Below are 5,747 nucleotides of genomic sequence, written 5' to 3'. Positions count from 1 at the left end.
AAGTCTTTACCCTTTTAAATTCAAAAATGTGAGTACCACAGTTAACAGGTTTTCAGTTTGGATTATAAAAAATTTAATCGCACTTTTTTATTGAGTGACATTAGGTCTAAGTGTTCAGAGATAAATGTTTTTATCACTTTCAAGTCTATGTTCAAAAATGTGTTTGAGTGTTTTCATAGTTTTGTTTGTTTGGTTTTTTTATCGTTTTCTAGTGTATGAGCTTTGCTCATCTGAGAATGCAATAGAAAGTCATCTTTGACTGTGATCTGAGGTGAATCTGAGAGTCTCTGTTCTCTGTCCACTGCCCAGTTAAAGCTTATGTAAACTGTCAATAGCATCCTGTTTTGAGTATTTTCTCCATTCATATGAGATCCGTCCCTGTCCATCAAATGTTTTATTGTGGTATTTTTCCAGATCTTTCTGGAATCTGCACACAAACCACTTCCAGTAGGGCTGTTCAGAGAGGTCAGGGGTGATGCTCCAGTCTGCATAAACTCCTCCTGCTCTTCTGTAATCTCTAAAACTGACCCATCCATGGTGTGATTTAAAATTAAGATCACTTGCTAAATTTGTGCAAATATTAGCACAAAGATTTACTGTGTCTGTGAAGTGCTGTCCACGAATTCCAGTCACTCTGTGTAAAGGAACACTGTGATCTCCACCATGGTTTTCTGTGTCATTGGTGCAGGTGGCTCCACAGAACGGACACTGAACCCAACAGCACTGACAGAGGTGATCAATCAGAAGTTCATCAGGTCTGTATTTATACTCCAGATTTATTGGAAATGTGTTTGTGTTGAATCTACTGCTAATCTCAGACATTAGAGCAGAAAGTTTTTGTTTTATCACATCTTCCAAGAGTTTGAAATCAACATCATCATGTTTCACTCCACTCAGGTTTTTTACAGAAAAGATCAACTGATCTGAGAGCTGCTTTGTAAAACTCTTCAGCCACAAACCAACATCTCCACTGTTGACTTGAACATGTTCAGTGGATTCATGAGCTGCTTTCATGATCTTCTGCTGCAGGAGTTTAATATTCTTCTCCATCTTGGGTAAAACACTGAGACTGAACTTATCAGTGATGTACCGACTGACTTCACCTCTGATGAAACTCTTGAAGTGATCTCTGGGAGTTTTAATGTAATCCATGTATTTGTAAAAATCCTCCTCTTCAGCCAGTCTCTTCAGGATGTGTTTCTCCAGATTTGATCTGCTTCCATTCAGTGATTCACAGTTTGATCTAATTTCTTCTGTCAGATCTCTAGCGGTGTTCTTGTAGACACTCTGCTCAATGGGCTCTTTAAGTTTCTCACAGATGATCTCACCAAAAATAACAGCTGATGTTGCGCCATGGCAGTATTTCCGGAAGATACTATAGTACTCTTCTCTCTTCTTCTTAGTATAGAAATCAGGATCACTGGCTTCCCTGAACTGTCTGTGTTGGTTAATAAAAATCTCTTTTGCTCTGTTACAGATGAAATAAACCAAATCCACAAAGAATTCTTCCTGAAGTTCAAATTTCTCAATTTTTTTCTGATATTCTATTACACTCTTCTTGATGTAATCTGTGAGTTGTTGAATGCAGCTGATGTTGTAGCCCTTCTCTGAAATCTTAAATGACTGAATCAATGTGTCTGTCTGCTGAATAACATATTTGACAATTGATCTTATTTTGGCATCATCTTCTGGAGTTGACTCCTTTACATCTTGTTTAGTGCGACTTTTTGAAGACTTTCTGAAAATGACATATTTAGAGTAATTAGGCACAGAAAGAATATTGTTGTACTTGTTGCCCTGTTTGCAGCAACTGAGAACCTGTGTCACATCATTCAGTATGTCAGTGTCTGTGATGATCTTCTTCACACTGTTTTCCCAAATCAAGTCAAACTCCTTCTTCAGTGTTTCTTCATCATTTGCTTTGTCTTTGTGTTTTAAGGCAAGTTCTTTGCTCTTTTCAAAGAGAGTGTTTTCGAGTTGTTTCCTCTCTTCAGTCTTTTTCTTAAGGTCTTGATGCTGAAGTATCTCATTTAATTTCCCTTTTGTTTCTCTCACAATGTTTTCCTGAAGCTCTTTGATTTTTGTTTCATATACTGGTTTCCACTGAATCAATATTTCTGCATATGCGTCTTTCTCAAAGAATTCTGACATTGATTTTTCCACTTTTTTACTTGTCTTATTCAGTTCTCTTTGAAGATAAGTTTCCTCAACTTCATGAATTGCTTCATTTTTTATTTCGTTTTGCAGTTTGTTCTCAATTACCTTCCTGGCCTTTTGAAGACTCAAGGACCACTTGCTGTATTCATTCTGCAGTTTCTTGTTGGCTGCAGTCTCAAGAGAGTTTTCGAAACTGAAAACAAATTGTTCCTTCAGTAAAGACTCCCAGAGATGTTTAATATGATCTTTGAGGTGTGTCAGACTCATTCTATGTGATTTTGAAGCATGAGATATAATAGTTTTTTTTAGTTCTTGAATGTTTTCACAATAAATTGGGTTTGGTGGTGCCATGGGTGGGTTTCCCTCCCAGAGATGAGCAAAATACTTCACATCATTCTGAACATCAAATTTAATGACATCACTGAAGCATTCTTCATCACAGACTTCCTCTTCAGCGGCGAGTTTTGTCATCTCATCCAGTTTCTCCTGCAGTCGTCTCCTTCCCTCCATGTTTTTCTCTCCAGCTGTGACATCTGAAATATTCTGATGCACAAACACACAGCTGGGATTCAGTTTGACCTTCTTCATCCTCATGAAGGCCTGAACAACAATCTGAAAAATGTCCTGCATCTCAGCAAGGTTTTCTCCAAGGATGTTGATCAGCGTCAGATTTGCAAGACCTACAACAAATGTGGCCAATTCATTGTCATGATGTCTTGTTGATCTTCCAGACAGTTCTGGAGCAAGAAGACCCTCAGTATCAACAACCAGAATGTAGTCAAAGTTTGTGTTTTCATCTCGTCTGAGACTCTGACCAGCTGCATGAAAGCTCCTCTGGTGCATCTGCCAGCACTGACAGCAAACTGGAGTCCAAACATGGTGTTCAGCATGGTGGATTTCCCAGAGCTCTGGATCCCTAAAACTGACAGCACAAATACTCTCTGGTCTCCCAGTTTCTGGACGAGCTGATCTAGAACAGCAGAGATCCAGATCACAGGAACATGACCAGCATCTCCATCCATCAGCTCCAGTGGAAATCCAGAGATCATCATCTCTGCTGCAAGACTCGGGAGAGAAGAGAAGTGAACCTGCAGGTCTTCCTTGTTCTCCTTGACAGATGAACATGATTCATAGATCTGCTGACCGATCTCCCTCATGATGTGTTCCAAACCAAAGGTTGCAGCCTGAAGTTCCTCAGATATTGTCTCAAGTTCAGTTTTGAGATACTGAAACTTTTCATGTTTCTCTTTCAGTTGTAAGACTGTTGACCATTTTACATCATACTTGTGGTGTAGAGCAGAAAGATCAGCTGATGTATGTTCATCCAGGAGAATTCTGAGCCATTTAAGAAAAAACATCATCTGATGTTGATTATATGAGTTAATTTCTTTAATGAAGCACTTTATGAAGTCACTGATGTGAAATTCATGCTGCTGTTGATGGATTTCTGTGTTTTTTCTACTTATTTCCCTATCTGTCTTATCTCCTTGACGTCGATGCAGTTCTTTGTTCTTCTGACTCCACTGATGCCACAGTTTCTGATGAGGCAGAAATGATTCTTTGATGTTTCTCAGCTCTTTCTTCTTTAGCAAACTCATCATCTGCTCTGCTGCTTCTCTTCCTCTACTGCAGTCATCATCATCTTTCTCATCTACTCTGATATCTGAGTGTTTGGACACATCTTTAAGTCTGAAAGTGGAAGACAATTCTAAGAGACAAGCATTTATAACTTTTCTGAGTTCTTCAGATACATCTGACTGATTTCTGTCCTTCAGACCAATTTTGAATTTCCTTTTCTTCATATCAATTAAAGTAGATTTATCCTCAGTAAAAAGACAAATGAGTAGTTTTTTGTCTTTGTAGAGATTTTTAATTATTGATGCATTTCTGTCATTCCTGTCCATTTGTGGTAGAAGAACAACGTTTACTGAGGCCATTTCAGTGAGGATCTGCAGCTGTTTCTCATGTTTTCCTGCATCACCGTGTAGATTACAGAACGCAACACAGTCAGTGAATTTATCCATTTCCTTTCCAGAAGGGCAGAACCAGGCGATCTCCACCACTCCATCCATCAGTTCTCTGGTTCTGCTGCTGCCTGGGCAGTTCCTGTGGAAGAACGTGTTGTGTTTCTCATTGATCAGACTGTTCATCAGCTGAGATTTGGATGAAGACACAGAGCCAAACCTGAAGAAACACACCATTGGAGTCTTTGCCTTATAGACTGGCTGGTTTTGACTGATGATTTCATTGTCTGTGTTTCTCGTCTTCCAGCTCTTCAATTTGTCTGAATGTCCATAGAGGAAACTCAATCTGTTGAGTGAATGGATCAGGAACAAGCAGAGGCAGAGCGTACTGACACTGGGACAGTTTTGTCACCAACAGCTGCTTCAGGAAACCATCAGCACAATGAAACACTGCCATCTGAACATCCATTGGGTGAACAGGATCAGACTGACTTGATGCTTTGTCTGACGGAGAGAGGTTTCCGAAAACATCATCAAAAATATCACTCTCTTCTTCAGATAAGTCATTGTCTGTTTGTTGTGTTTGATCCTGTTCGTTGGACTATTTAGTTTTAATGTATCTTGCTCTGTAGTTCATCATCAGTAGTTTTTGTATGAAAGTCTGAATCAGCTCCTCTTCAGAATAAAACTCATGGGACTGTAATGAATTTTCAGTTATCTGAAGAACATCGCAGCTCTTAGTTTATTGATGTGCTTGAAATCAACGTGGAGTTTGCGGAATAACTTCTCCATTTTTGCCTTTTGTAGGTGTTAATCTGAACTGATTCCTGCTGTTTCAATGTCCTTATAATTTCCCTGAAAGAAATAACATTTTATTTACAATGGTGTTAAACAGAATAAATCTAAAATAATTATGCACGTAACCTCTGTTTTAAAGTGATCTCAATCATAGGGTTTCTCTGTATTGCTACAGTTAGTTCTGGTGTGGTCTCTGCTACTACTTAAATTTGAAATTATTTATAAAACTTTATCTTTGTAGTTTTTGCTTTTATGGAAATTCAGGTAACTGAGCACATATAGGGCCATTCTGTTCTAAAGAGCAGTATATGACAATACAATGCATGCATAACATAATTATTAGGCATATTGATATTCTGATAAAAAAAAAATTCCAACAACAATTTACCAATTACAAACCACATCAATCCTAATAACTACTAATAATTTTGTATCTATTAATTTTTAAGTGATATATAATTGTCCATGAAGGCTAGAAGTAAAAAAAAATACTAATATATATATATATATATATATATATATATATATATATATATATATATATATATATATATATTATTATATATATATATATATTCATTATTATGCATAATTCTTTATATATATATACACATATTGAGGTATGCATAATTATTAAGAAGGTTTCTTTTACAGATCAATTGAGCCAAAAGCTATATCTAGCAGGCATATCACTATATATATATACACATATGGTCCAGTAACCTGGATGGGAGACCTTCTGGGAAAACTAGGTCCTGGCCAAATTTGCCAATTGGCCTCTCTCTGACCATCATGGCCTCCTAATCATCCCCATACACTGATTGGCTT

General features: G+C 37.5%; 1 pseudogene; it reads right to left on the bottom strand.

Annotated features, from left to right (window-relative positions):
• Window positions 1-202: 202 nt before the first annotated feature.
• Window positions 203-5,183, bottom strand: LOC122134659 (annotated as a pseudogene).
• Between the last annotated feature and the right edge of the window lie 564 nt (window positions 5,184-5,747).

The sequence above is a fragment of the Cyprinus carpio genome, unplaced genomic scaffold, assembly GCF_018340385.1.
Source record: "Cyprinus carpio isolate SPL01 unplaced genomic scaffold, ASM1834038v1 S000006585, whole genome shotgun sequence".
Taxonomy (NCBI): Eukaryota; Metazoa; Chordata; class Actinopteri; order Cypriniformes; family Cyprinidae; genus Cyprinus; species Cyprinus carpio.
Note: the sequence above shows the minus strand (reverse complement) of the source record. Positions and strands in the feature narration are given on the sequence as shown.